Here is a 15,076-nt window from a genome sequence, read left to right as displayed (position 1 = left end):
ATTTCTCAACAATGCTTTCTCCTACTAAGCCACTGAAGAAGAAGAGGGAACTGTTTTATGTAACTGGGCTGTTGCATCTTTCCTGCTTACTTGTTAATATATCTTTACACAGCCTTATGAAAGATTTCTTCCTCGGCTATTATTTCCAAACCAAAGATTCAGGTTCCGACAGAGGGAGACCATGGATCTGTTCTACAGGGTCTCACTGCCAACACCAACTGTTCCTTCCACACGTTCTTCGGTGAAATATTGTGGGTTTTACTGTCATTATATTAATGATGTATAATTATAATGTAACCTGTCCTGACAGAGTGGGTAATAAATGTAAATAAATAGGGGAGGGGGGAGAGTGTGGTTGTCTGACAATCTTGTATGGAAAAGTAGCTTTGATGCTTTGCTAGCCATGAAACTACAGGATGAGCTGTTTTTCCCAAATGCTTTAAAAATAACATAATTGCTTCCATCATATTTAGCATCGCTAAAAGATCGTCTCATCCCGACTTGGCATTTCTCGTTTGAGCAAGACTGACAACTTTTAATGGAGAACCACATTCACAGCCTCTATGCTTTTAAATTTTCACATACAATTGTTAAACATATTATCCTTTCCCTCCGCCACGAGAAAAACGCAGCTGCGTTTGTTTCAACACGTGAGCATTTTAACAAATGGATATACTATAACTTTTTTTTACAAAAAATCAATTAAACCTTTGTGGAACACTTCTTTTCTTTTGATGTGCAGTGCAGCTATGCCTGTTAAGGTACAATATGATAGCATTTGAATTTTATGCATTTTTTAATCACTAAGGAACCAGCATGTTGAAATACTGGGCTGAAACAAAGATTTCCTTTCAGCTCTTTCACCCTGCTGAGATATCAAATCCACTCCTGGAGCCTCATCCAATTCAAAAATAAAAACCTTATAGCAAGGTGTGAAAAGGCACATCTGCTTGGAAATCAGACCAAATTCCTCTGTTAATTAGTCATCACTACGGATCTGAGAGGAAAGCTCTTAAATTACACTTTAAGTCCAGGGTGTTTTTTAAAAAACTATCTGAATTATGATGCACATCAAGTTTGTTAGAATGAGCACCAATAAGTCTCTTGCAAGGTTCAGATATCATTGGTGTATGATTAAAATCCGGCACAACAAAATTAGGTGCATCTTAGACTTCACAAGTCTCACGCTCCAAAAAGCGACGTGCCTGTCTGTTAACTTCAGAACTCTTGTAATATTTCAGAGATGCTTATATGGACTTGACCTCCAATACCACACATCTCCCATTTTACGGCAGGTAAGCTTGTTTTCTGCATATTACTTTGTGGAGCTGCTCCAGGACATATTGGCAAAAAGAATAGAATTTGCCATGTTTTATTCACCAATATTTAATACAGAATGAGCTTGTTACGTGTTAGAGAAAGATCTCGCATCTGGTGTACACTAACACTGATACAGAGAAATGCTAGAATTTTTTTCCCACTCTATCACTTGTTTATTATTTTACAACTGGACATTAGGTTACTTTTCCCACTTTTTTCCAGGACTAACTGCAAAATGCATCAAACGTCTCTCAAAGGATTCATTACACACATACAAATTTAAACCACAGTCTGTTGGACACTTTGTGCCTTTCCCTTTTGTTCTTTCTTTTTTTAAAGCCTGCAGAATTCACTCAGCAGAAAATAGATTCATTTAACAGCATTTATAGCCTGTCTTTTGCAAAGACTCAAGGCAGATCACAAATTCTAGTAATCAAATGTAGTGTCCATATGCGCTTGGGCATACTGTGATTTAATAAGCAGAACTGGATGAACTAAATGAAAAGAACACTTTTTAGCACACGTACATTCACTGCTGGAATTCTTCACTCCAGAACAGGCAACTTAGCAAGTTCCGTGACTTAAGAGAAAGTACTCTGAAGCCAAAGAGACAAAGGACTGTGTCTATACATTATCTCCTGGAAAGCAGGTCCAGACCAGCCTCTATTTCAGTTTTTTTTCAGAACCACCTCATATTTTCAAGGATTTTCCCTAAGCAGTAGGAAAACTGTGAGCAGCAGTGGCGTAGGAGGTTAAGAGCTCGTGTATCTAATCTGAAGGAACCGGGTTTGATTCCCAGCTCTGCCACGTGAGGAACTCAGATTAGCCTGTGAACTCCCACACACGCCAGCTGGGTGACCTTGGCCTAGTCACAGCTTCTCGGAGCTCTCTCAGCCCCACCTACCTCACAGGGTGTTTGTTGTGAGGGGGGAAGGGCAAGGAGATTGTAAGCCCCTTTGAGTCTCCTGCAGGAGAGAAAGGGGGATATAAATCCAAACTCCTCTTCTTCTTCTTTTTAGTAAGAATGAAAACACTTTGTTCAGAATTCTGACTATAGCATCCAGGGAGGGACCATGACTCAGTCATACAGCATCCACTTAGCATACAGAAAATTCCAGGTTCTATTCCAGGCAGCTGCGGTTAAAAGGATCAGGTAGCAGGCGATGCAAAAGGCCTCTGCCTGACATAGAGAGCCACTATCAGTCTTACTAGACAATACCAAGGTCTGATTCACTATAAAGCAGTGTGTGTGCATGTGTGTGTTCTGTGAAATATAATCACAATAAGTCAGATAAGAAAGAAAGCAAAGTCTGGTTCAGTAGACATATTTAAAGAGGCTATTATACATACAATGTAGAAAGAATGTGTTCTAAGTATTATCAGTCACTCAGTACCATAACTGAATCAATTAAAAATGGCTATTTTAAAGTCAGTTTGTTCATTTTCCATTTTTCAGAGCAAACTGAAGCCGTTGCCCATCTTATCTTTGCCTTATAATCTGAGCTGCCCTCTTTGCTTCAAAACATACTGCGTGAAGAATGGCCTCTCTTATGCCAACTGAACAACTGAAAATCTGTGAACCAGTCCCATACAGTTAGGTATTCCCCTCACAGATTTAAACATGTTTTCTTATAGCTCAGTGAAAACACGGTTGGCCACAAAAAAAAGTGATATATTCAGAAGCAGCAGGGAAGCTATTTACTGTCAACATACACTTGAAATAAGCTATTTGGCAAGCCCATTGTTTTCATCAGTAATACCTAGCAAATATCAATGATAAAGTTTGTCCATTAAAAAATCACTATGACAAAACAAGGTTTTTTAAAAGATCTCTGAAACAAGACCTCATGCTTTAGAATAAGAATACAAAAGTAAAGGTAGTACAAGGTTGTACAAGCATCAGGTCACTGCTCACTCATGGGGTGTTGTCACATCACAACATTTACTAGACAGTGTTTACAGGGTGGTTTGCCACTGCCTTCCCCAGTCATCTAAACTTTACCCCCAGCAAGCTGGGTATTCATTTTACCAACCGTAGATGGTAAAATGCTGAGTCAACCTTGAGCCAGAAACCTGAAACTGACTGCCGTCGGGATTGAACTCATGTCATGAACAAAGCTTTTGACTGCAGTATTGTAGCTTACTACTCTACATCACAGAGCTCAGATACAGAATAAGACCATAGGACAATCTTTAATCTATTTTGCAGACCTGGGAAATACTATTAATGATCAGTAATTCAAATACCATTTCCAATTGCCTCAGGACTATTTTACAATCATCATCCACTACACATAGTATTTTGATTTGGAGCCTGACGTTTATGTTCTGCCCAGTCTCTTTAATATGGTAATTATGAAGTTATAAACTTAGTTTTACAAGAGATCAGATATCAACAGATGGGGCTTTACCACCATTTACTACATCTTTCCTCCAAGGAGTCGAGGGTGGTCTTCATTGTTATCTCTTCCTCAATAAAATATAATGCTTTGAAATCTGGATGGGCAGGGATGGTAAAGAATCCAGTTATTCCACACCGCGCACCTTGTCTTGATTTGGAAAATGTTCTACTTCATCCCTGCCCACACAACTATGGCTCCCAAAAGTCCAAAGACTCTTCTTTAAAGGACTGTATGGACAGGTATCAACAGTGCAATATCTCTATATACCTGTTGAATACCTTGGCAGCGTGGAACACCAAGATAAGAACAGGCATTCAATTCATACACCTTCATCGATATCTGTCTAATTTTCAGTAATGACCCACCCGTACCAGAAGCCTCTTTAAATACAGAACACAACAGTAGAGTTCTGAATGTCATTCCACAACAAATCAGGAACCCATGACAGCTACCATCATGTGTTTATTGCTTAGGGCAACGGCAAGGGGTTATGTGAAGGATGAATGGGTGGGAGGGAAGCTTTCCAAAAGAAGGAATGAGAGATGGAGGGTTGGTATAAAGTTTTTGACAGTTCAACAGATAAATGTTTCTTCTCTTGAGACTGCAAAATTATTTCCTCTAGCCAAGCAGGCTCACGGGGTCTTGCATGTCCGCTCCCTTTCATTTCACTTTAATAAACAGCCTTTTGTGTTTAGGAAAAGAATCAGGAAGTGGGTACAGTATACCACAACCATGACAACTTCTTTGTGTGAATGCTGAGACATGCCTGTACCTGCTGACAATAATACACAGGAGTTTTGTGGAACTATTTTTTTTAATTCTATCTTAAACCATCATGGGATTGAACCAGCTTCATTCAGATTCACTTTGTCAATTCACTGTATCTGACAAAGTGAGCTCAAGTTTAGAACAGAAACTAAGGTGCCATAAGAACCCTGTTTATTCTTGCTGCAACAGCTCTCTCAGATGTCTTCCCTCACATTTCGTACTGATTTCACTGGCTAACAGAGACCCCAAGAGGCAGATGAAGTGGGAGAGAAAAATAAGTAGATCTTGAGTGATGCTCAACTTGCGATGCCACCAAGTGCATAAGCATTGAATTTCATAAAAATATTGTGCTGTAACAGATGAAATTCAATCACAGCAAACATAATCAAAGAGTTTTTGGTTTAATATCTATCCTCTTATCATTTTCAAATGGAACCGTTCTCTGTCCGTTATGAGAATTTGCAGCCTCAATCATCCTCTGTTAGTTCAAATCTATACACAGAAGAATGACAGCAGCAACTAGCGCACTTAGATTTAGTTCAAATCTGGTAAGCTTAAGTCAGTCAAAAGAGGCTGGAGCCTTGTCAGCTACAATAATTGCTGGTTTGTTGAAGTGGTGCTGAATGACCACAAACCATCAGATGTATGCTCAACTACTACTCAAAAGCAAAGCACAAAATGTGGATTCCACCAATAGTTATGTCATCACATCCAAACTTCTATTTGCGGACAGGGTGGTTTTAGACTTCAGCCATTCAGGCTTTTGGGCAGGAAAGCTAGTCTTGCCACTTCAAGTACTCTTGACCATGAACTTTTGACTGTCGTGGCCGCATTACCTGGCAAGTAACTGTAAGATTGCTCAAGCAGTGCCACTGGTGGGGAGATACAAATACAGTCTTTCTCAGAGCCCCTTTACCTTTCAATCAGAATCTGCAGAGTTCTTTGTTTCTCCTCCATTCAGATGGTTTAGAATCTTACCGATTGAGATGGAGGAACGGAACAAGTAAATTTTCACAGTAGCAATCTAGAAATTTAATTTCCCTCCAAACTAAAGTTCTTCAGTAGGGGGTTACTTAGAGCCTGCCTGGCCAGTGACCAAATAAAGACAAAATAAATGCTACAATTCAAGTTGTAATTGGTCACACATCACTTGACATATCTGTCTGATACTTTTTGGCACTGCCTTCTAGTCCTGTTCCTTTGCTTCTGAGATCTCACATGCCATTTGACTGCATTGGATTGACACCATGTAATTCACTTTGAGTCTCAACAAGAAAGACAGGCTTAAAAAGTAAATAAACAAACAAACAATAACGAAAAAAATTGGTCTGTTTCCCTTGGACTCTCTGCTTCACGTGGGATTCTCCCAAATCCATCACTGTCTGGGCAAATCAAGTTACCATAGCAGCCAGCATTAGGCACATCTGGCAAAGACTACAACTGTTATTGTCAAGAGCCAGACCTGACTGCAGGCAGCTATATGCCTTACTGTGATACTCAGTAGGCACTGCAGATTTTATGTGAAGCATATGGGCCACCTCGGATGCGGTTAAGGCTTTCAGGTCTTATTTCACCAGAATTTGTGCTGGTTTTTATTTCATGATTCATGCAGAAGGTCCCAAATTGTTTGTCCCCTACATACCTAGAGACATTTCTTACATCTGTCCACAACTATCTAACTGGAAGTACTTGGTAGCACCTTGGTATTATAAATGCATAAACAGAATTATTAAGGAAATTCTCTCAGTGATTGCCACATGACTGTATGCACCTTTGGGGCAGGCTCTATGAAGAGTCTATTTGTGGCTAATGCTGTAATATTTTTTGTAAACACAGTGGCTCATCTAGAATAGAGCTTTAATACTTTCTTCTTAGCCTGTTCCTCACCAAGATTTTTTTTTTTTGGGGGGGGGGAGATTTAAGAAGAAGAAGAGTTGGATTTATACCCCCCTTTCTCTCCTATAGGAGACTCAAAGGGGCTTACAAACTCCTTTCCCTTCCCCCCTCACAACAAACACCCTGTGAGGTAGGTGGGGCTGAGAGAGCTCAGAAGGTTTAAAGCTAAAACAATAATAATAATTTAGAGTGACTGAACATACTGGAAAACTTATGAGATTTATTTATTTAGAACATTTTTATGCCACTTTTCAATCCAAATATAGATCTCAAGGCAGTGAACATGAGGCATTAAAAGGGCTATTCAGCCTATATGAATAGGTTTCTGCTCCCAGACATTTTCTCTTCACATCTAGCAGTTCAGATAGTTACGTAAAACTTACTATGTTTTCTGATCTGCTGAAGTATAATGTTATTATACAACTGCTTGATATACTTAATGGAAATGGTTTTGGGTTTTTTTTAGAAAAAAGGATCTTTGCTTCGTATCAAGTCAAATCACAATCTTGTAATTAATTCAAAACTAGAATCAGATAAAAACACTAAGCAGAAACTAACAGGATGTTTGTGAAGGGTTGAATCCAATAAGATATCAAACCAAGTTCAACTTACTTCAAAACCTCCTGCCTCTACAGGAGACAATTCTATACAAGAACTATTTTTCAGCATAATTCAAAAGATGGTTCTTTCCTGACATACCATACAAGAACAGATTATTATTTTACCCTATCTCTTAAAAGGGAATAAATTCAAGAAACATTTAAGACCGAACCTTACAGCCCAGTCCTATGTATAGCACCGGGCTGTAAACTTCACATCTGGAAATATGGAAAATGTAAGAATTTTGCTTATGTTGGAAATAACAATGAAGAGTATATTTATCTGGTAAGGAACAGCTGCCTCTTTAATTTCCAGTTTCCTTTAGGAACATTCCTTATGAGCTATAAGAAAATTAAGATGAAGGAGGAAAGCAAAATGAGCCAGAAGACCAAATACATTCCAAGAGGAGGGACAGGTACAAATAACAGAAAGATTCAGTACACAAAAAACAAATGCCCTAATTACGTTCAGCAGCAAAGCACTAAGGACAAAAAATAAAGACTTCAAGCAAGTTCTAAACAGCTTGCAGGTAGCTGAGAACAGATGGTAGTAATGCTACCGAACTCTAGACAGGTACTGAAGTCACTGGCAGTGTTCTGCCCTACAACCATCTTGTGATTTTTATTTCACCTGCTTTTTCTTGTAGCACATGTCAGCTGTACGCTGGAGAACATGGGCTAAAATGTAGGATGCTGATGATTCTTCCTTAGGGCAGAAGGCAGGACCGGATGGTCTTTTGTTTCCCTCTGACTCTACCCTTCTACCACTTCCCAGAACACATTTAGCAACACGCAGAAGATTTTTTACCCTTCCTTAGTTTTGCGGGACCAATCTTTTAAAAACAACAACTGAATTCACTGTTCCATATGTGTACACCTGACGTTTGCCTCCAATGTCTAATGTTCATCAGAAACATAATTAAAAGTAACAAAGAACTTGAATGCTAACCCAGTACCTCCACTGCATTTAGGTGAAACCCAATAACCATTGCTCTATTTGTAGTCATGACAACCATAAAATATTCTACTCTGGCAATAATTCACATTGAACGTTTGTTCATAGGGTCTGGTTGTGAAGAGAAAGCTCAAAATATCATAAGCATGCTTCCTAAGATAAAGAAGACCAACTCACAAAGATAACTTGGTACCCTGGAAAACTTGTAAGTATGTGGCTCCAGTCAGTTCTACCTACAAACGAAGGAAGTTCTCCAGTAGTAGCACATCAAATGCTTGTGTTTGTTAAAGCTATATCAAATAAGGTTCTAATATTCATTGATTCAACAGATAAGCAGTTTATTTTTAGGTGGAAAGTTCTAACAAATAAACCATCCTTCTGCTTTTACCAGGTTGGCCGCTGTGTTCAACAAGGCATGTGTTGAAGTAGCCGTTCCGGAGAAGCACACTCAGCCTTTTAAAAAGATCCCATAATTACTGTTCTAGTTACATGAACATTCAGTGATTGTTCACCCTACATTCGCCAATAGCCCAGTGGTGCGTTTTGTTACAAACTGAGAAAAACCTTTCCACAGACAGCCACAGTAAGGGGCAGGTTAGAGAAGAATAAAATGCCTGTTACAGCATCAAATTAGACCAGGTAACCCACTGTGCATAACTGAAGTTTCAGATTGCTGAATAAAGGTAAAATATAGTTGGACTTCGTTTTTATAAAGAAAATACAATTACCATTTCAGTCATAACAGAAACTACATTGGGCTGATTATTTTAAAAAAGGAACGAGTCAGAGGAAGAAAATGTGATACTGCTTCTGTCACACAGATCATAACACCTATCAAGGAGAATGTAAAGTTTCAGCAGACTGCTAGTCGTAAGAGACAAGCAAGGCTGGTAACTTGCCATTTTAAACCCACCGCAGATTACTCTGAGAAGCCCCCAAAACTCTCTAGTGAGAAATAAAACATTTAACAAATTTGCCACGGGGGGGGGGGGGGGATGTATTTTACAAGATTCTAAAGCTTTATTGAAAGAAAGTTCCTAAAGATTTTTTTTTAATTATGAATTCATCCATAAATTAAAGGCTCCTGTAAGTGTTGTATGTGCTCCCTGACAAATCTATTGCTCTTCTCAGGCACATTACAAAGCCAGAGGCCACATTTTCATAACACAGAACAACTCCTGGGTTGCATGTCACCCTGGAATTTCTTTAAATATGAAAATGCTACCAACCCCCCCCCCCAAAAAAACCCTCTCCTGTACTGTCCAAGAACACACATTGCTAAGTATCACTCGAGTCCCACAACCAGTTAGAGGTGCATTGGGATGAGAAGAAACAACATGGCTTTTGAAAAGCCAGCAACCTTTACGCCCCTGTCAACAGAAATGTGCTGCCCAGCGATGTTTACTAAGAAACAAGTCCAACCAAGTTCAACAAAACTCACTCTGAAATAAGGGGTGTAAAAGGATTCCACTCTTGAGAGAAATTCTCCAGTGCACAGATGTACACGCAACCACCCTTCTTTTAACTTTGACAATGCTGCCCAACGTCTCCAAGGTACCCTGCAAAATACAGAAGCAATCTGATCCCTCGACAACCTACACCAGACAGGGCGGAAGGACGAGAAAGGGAGACAGGAGGAAGCCTTGAGAAAGAACAACAGAGGCAGGCAGGTTGAAGGAGTTGGACAGCGGCGGAAAGCGACCGCATATTTCAAAGTTGCACGCCCTCCGCAAATCCAGTTTTTACATAAACCCGACGCTTTCAAAATAAACTTAGAACCGCGAGCAATGACAGACACGGCCCACAAAAGACTGGGCGAATTTAATTCTGCGAGAGAGCCGGTCGTTTTTTATTCCTTTCAAGACAGTTTTAATTAAAGATAGCCTCTGCCTTCTGGTGATGATGGATGATTTTGCAGTGGCGTGTGCGTCTCATGCGCCCCCCCCCCGTTTTCAGAAGAAGACATCTACAGAACGGATCCCTTCCAAACAACACATCTGCCTGCACAAAAAGGAACGAAGATGCTTTCACAAAAAGGAAAGAAGATGTGCAGGCTCCGGTGTGCAGGCAGTAGCCCCCTATGCTTGCATATATGCATGCATGCACATCCATGGGGTGAGGTGTCCCCCCACACCAACTTGCAAGGCATGGTAAAAAGAGGGGCTGAATTGGGGACCGGGGAAGGGTGGCAGCCTCCTCCCCCCCCTCCTGTTACCTCAGAGCACCCCCCTGCTACTGCTTCTGGTCTTGCACCTCCCCAGCAGCCAAGCAGGAAGTTTTTTCCACGCCAGGCGGCGAGCGCAGGCGCACGGGATTCATTAGCCAGCCGCTCAAGCCACTGGAGGCCACTTACCCCGAAGCCGCCAGTTCAACAACAAGGGAGCCCCGCGCAAGGTGCGTGGAGAGCCTTCTCCGGACGAATTCCTGCCTGAGGAGGGGATGCGAGGGGGGGCTCATCACCCAAGGAAGGAGCGCAAGGAAACCCCCCCCCCCTTCACATGCACACATATAGATGCACATACCGCCTATCCTTCCCGGCTGGCTCCTTACCTTTCTCCACAGGCTGGTGCGCGCAGCAGGGGGTGGGGGACGCGCGCAAGGCTGCGCCCGTGTCCTTGGCGGGCGAGACGCGGGTCCCGCTGCCGTTCCTCCAACCCGCCCCCCACCCCGGCAGCTTCCCTCTTCTTCTCTTTTTTCCCCCCCTTCTTCTTTTTTTCTTTCAGGCGGGCGGAGAAGGAGGATGCACGGAAGCGGCGAGGAAGGGAGGAGGCGACGGCGGAGGAGGCGGCGGCGGCGGCTTATGCATTGCAGCCTCTCTTCCCTGCCGCCTTAGCGCAAAGCCCCGCACCGCCGGGGCTGCCTCGCAACTCCTCCGGCGCGGCCGGGAGGGCAAGGCGGCGGCGAGCAGGCTGGCTACGCAGGAGCAGAGCCGCAGGAAGCTGCTGCGGAGCGGCGACCATGCTCCCTTCTGGCGCCCTCCGAGTCACAGACTGGCCGCTTTAGCTGGCGAGGGAGGCGGCCCGGGCGCACGGGCGAGGGGCGGGCAAAACCAATCGCGGCCGCGGGAGGGAGGGACCAGGCGGGGAAGGCGGGGCGAGCTCCCCCCGACATACACCGATGTGTCAACCCAACCTTTCCCCCCCCCACACCCATGGGGAGGGGTTTGCAGCGGGCAATTTGCACGCCGGAGCGCGCAGCCGGCCCGGGTGGCTTGGCCTCCGGCGACCCCGAGACCACCTTTTCGTGCTGCTGTGCGGGGGGTTTTTTTGGCTCTCGTTTCCCCCTCCTTGCAGGCAGCCGGCTCTGCCCTCCATCCATCCATGCATGCATCCATCCTTCCTGCAGGAAAGCCAGCCAGCCTGCGCGCGGGGAGGTTTGTTCTCTTCCCGCTGGAGGGGATGCAGAGCTGGGCAGGGGTGGGGGGAAACCGGGGTGAAGTTGATGCCCGCCAGAGAGAGGGGAAAACGGAGCAGCCTCTGAGTTGGGGGTGGGGGTGTTGCGAGGAGAGGAGAAAAGCCGCCACCTGATCCCACTGGGTCGGCTTGCAGGTCTCCATCGCGGGCTGATGCATGCATGCTTGTGCAGTGCTTCCCGTGGACTTTCTAACCCAGGGGGGAGACTGCACGTGTCTGGCTTTGTGAAGCTGCTAGATCTGCATCTCTCTCTCTCTCCCCCCCCCCCTTTCCCTGCCGTGCGTCCTCACGATCCAGGTGTCCCCGAATCGTGAACCCCGGGCTACCGTCGCTGGGCCCCCTGTTGGAGATCCCTAGCGCCCCGGCGGGAAGGCGACGTTTCCTCGTCGCGTCAGTGATGGCTGAGGGTGGGATCCTGGGCGTCTTTCCTCGGAGAATCGGTTCCCTGGGGCTTACTCCCGAGTAACCGAGCTTGGTCACTTTGCGGGAAGAAAAAAAGAACTTGGAAGATTTCGGACCCCAATCGAAGTCAGCAGGGGCTTTTTGACCACCTATTTCCTCTCCCCACACTATTTATCCCATTAATTCCATTTTTGTACCACAACAATTGATAATATCCTCTAGAACTTCACTGTGTATCCAAATATTTTTAAAAATCACCTATGGAGTGTTAAACGTGACCCTTGCCTATACTGGACACAATCCAAATGCAGAGATGAAAGTCCAATGAAATTAACTGGCTTGCCCACTTCACTCTTGCTTGGATCGGATCGGGGCCCTTGTTTAACTCCCAACATTTTTGTTTGTGGTTTTTGTCAGCTCCTCTGATGCCGACCCACTCAGTGGAGTGCTTGGGAGCGAGGAATATATTTTGCAAAGGAGTACAATCTAGCTGTTCAATAAGAGCAGTTTAATTGACTTCCATGGATCTTCTCCAGTGTAAGTGGCTTGTAGATTGCAGCCCTTGATTTAAGCTTTATCAAATCATACTTTCCAAAGGTGTGGGGGGGAAAGAATTTCCACTTGCTTCAGTTGCCTAGTGCAGACAGATGTGCTCGAACATACTGAAAGTCAGTCTGAATAACAGTCATAATAGCAATCAGCGATGATGAGGGAAAGGAAAGTATGGAAATCAGCAGCTTGTACAAATGGGTAATGAAAGAAAAAGAGAGAGGTTTAAATAAAGGACAAACACTTTTTTTTTTTATGGCTGGAAGGAAACAAGGAGATGGCATTGAGTGGGTAATTTCCCCCTCCTCTCTACATTTGCAGACATACATTGTCATTATGGCTGTTATTACTATTGAAATTATTTTAGCTTGAATGCTGCTGCCCCGCCTGGAAAGGGGAAACGTGATCCCGTTCCTGTAGACAATACGTTTGAAGTGTCTTGACATTGAACTCGTCGGGGCTGCAACGCTGCAGTGTGATGTGTGGGATCAGAAGTTCAGAGCTGTTTGCATGTGAATTATTTAATGAACATACACACAGAAACACTCTCCCGAGTCCCATGCCATTTTTAGCGTAGGCCCTTTTAGTGAGAGAGAGAAAGATCAGTTGAAACACTATTTGGCCTAGCAGTCAGTTACTTACCCATTGCACACACTTGACCTGGAATCGGATGAGAAACCACAGTGGGGTTGTTGACCTGGTAAGTACTATGGCAGTCTCTCTGCGGCATCCAAATGTTCACAGAGTGACTTCAAAGCGATAGAGGACGTGGAATGAAAATTCTTGGGAATCCATGTACAGTTTATGTTGAGAGACAAGGGCTCTTAGAGAAAACAGTTTGCTTTACTGGCAATACGTAGGTTACCTGGACTTCAGGACACAGATTGAGGATTCCAGACAACCGTGTTTACCAGGCAAAACAGAACAGTTTTTAAACAGATTTATCGCATTTTAAAATGCTCAGATCTTTTGACCAGCATCATGAAGTCTGATGAATATTTACATACGGTGAAAACATTCCCAGCAACCATATTTTCCAATTCTAGCTTGTGTGATACTGAATAGACTCACATTTGTTTAAATCCGTTGAACACTTCAAAGAGTGTAACTCTGCTTAGGATTGTGCTATTGGATGCACACAAAATGTTCATAAGATCATGACCTGAAATTTTTTTTTTACTTCCCTATCTACATCCTTAAAAAAAATAAATAACCAGCCTGATGAACAGTTTTGGAGAGGTCAAAAATTTGAACAGTTATGTCATTCTGATAAATTTATTAAAAGGTATCTCATGACTTAGGCTCATTCCGCAAATGCAGAATAATGCACTTTCAAACTGCTTTCAGTACTCTTTGAAGCTGTGCGGAATAGCAAAATCCACTTGCAAACAGTTGTGAAAGTGGTTTGAAAATGCATTATTTTGCGTGTGCGGAAGGGGCCCTAGTTTCACAATTTACCTTCATCTTAAATTGCAAAAATCAGACTTCTGATCCTTGTCACGCATACCGGGGGGGGGGGGAGGGGGTGTCTATTATCTGACACATTCAAAGAGACCATGGTGCTATAGGTGCATGGTGCCTTAAAATAATCTGAACAATTTGAACCTACCATAATTTAATTAACTACTTTTATCTATCTATTTAATGCTGCAGGGTTTTTTTAGCCCAGTTCCAAGCTCCCCTCAAGACTGGTTACAGTGATGATGAAAATAGTATACAATACAAACCCATATCAACTAACAATATATGTGTAGTTAAAAATTAAGAGGCAGTTTCAAAAGCCCTTCTGAATAATCATACCTTAAATGATTTATGGAAATTCAAGTAGAAGCCTCCCAAACAACTCTAGAAAAGCTGGTCTGTGAACACCCTGTTATCTAGCCATCACGACTACCCTACAGAGGGGACTAATTCATGGATCAAGGAGCAAAGCTGTTGGGCAAGATGATATGAGAAGAAGCAGACTTACATATATGTGGGCCCTGGGGCCTTCATCTCAATTTCCAATGAAAAATCATCTGATTACAACGAAGATACCAGGATTCTATGACAGGGGTTGGCAACCCACAGCTCTGGAGCCGCATTTGGCTCTTTTGTCCTCGTACTGCGGCTCCGCACCGGCGACGCCAATGAATCAAGTTGCACTTGGGATGTGGCAAGCACGCCTCCTTCCCTGCCCCTTCCTTCCTTCCTTCCTTCCTTCCTTCCTTCCTTCCTTCCTTCCTTCCTTCCTTCCTTCCTTCCTTCCTTCCTTCCTTCCTTCCTTCCTTCCCCTCCTTTCCTCGTCTGGCACCTGGGAAGGAGAGGAAAGGACACCGAAGGAAGGAAGGAAGGAAGGAAGGAAGGAAGGAGGCCCGCTTGACGCGTCCCAAGTGCAACTTGCCGTCATTGGCATTGCCGCTGCTGTCTATCCCGCCCGCTTGGCTGAAGGCAGGGCTTGGAGAGGGCGGGGGCAGGGCTTGGGGAGGGCGGGGCCAATGCATGCTAAAGGTTGCCGACCCCTGTTCTATGAAATAAAAGTGGAAATAGCCTTAAAGATGCAAATTATGACTCAACTGGGCATGACTTTTTCCTTGAGGCAGCTTGAACCACTGGTTTACTTCTTTTTAATTAGAGGGACAGGACTTCTTCCTTCAGACTTGCAGATAGCCACAAATGATTGTGAAGAGTATTATAAAGTAGCAATATGGTCAGAACAGAGAGGTCTGAAATAATTAGAGCTTAACTATTTAATCTTCCAATATTCATGTTTTCCTTGCTGAAGCAAATCTC

At 43.4% G+C, this 15,076-nt stretch overlaps 1 protein-coding gene across 4 annotated transcripts in view; it reads right to left on the bottom strand.

The window, feature by feature from the left end:
• KLHL29 (kelch like family member 29) overlaps positions 1-10,754 on the bottom strand; it is a 577,596-nt gene extending 566,842 nt beyond the window's left edge. For 2 of the 4 annotated variants that reach the window (XM_048499182.1, XM_048499188.1), the window contains exon 1: positions 10,491-10,622. The gene's annotated coding sequence lies outside the window, so the exon portion shown is untranslated. Of the gene's footprint in view, positions 1-10,490 lie in introns of all 4 variants that reach the window. The other 2 variants (XM_048499196.1, XM_048499205.1) reach the window with 2 other exon arrangements.
• Positions 10,755-15,076: the final 4,322 nt, after the last annotated feature.

The sequence above is a fragment of the Sphaerodactylus townsendi genome, linkage group LG01 (assembly GCF_021028975.2).
Source record: "Sphaerodactylus townsendi isolate TG3544 linkage group LG01, MPM_Stown_v2.3, whole genome shotgun sequence".
Classification (NCBI taxonomy): Eukaryota; Metazoa; Chordata; class Lepidosauria; order Squamata; family Sphaerodactylidae; genus Sphaerodactylus; species Sphaerodactylus townsendi.
The sequence above is the reverse complement of the archived record's forward strand: the minus strand, read 5'-3'. Positions and strand labels throughout refer to the sequence as shown.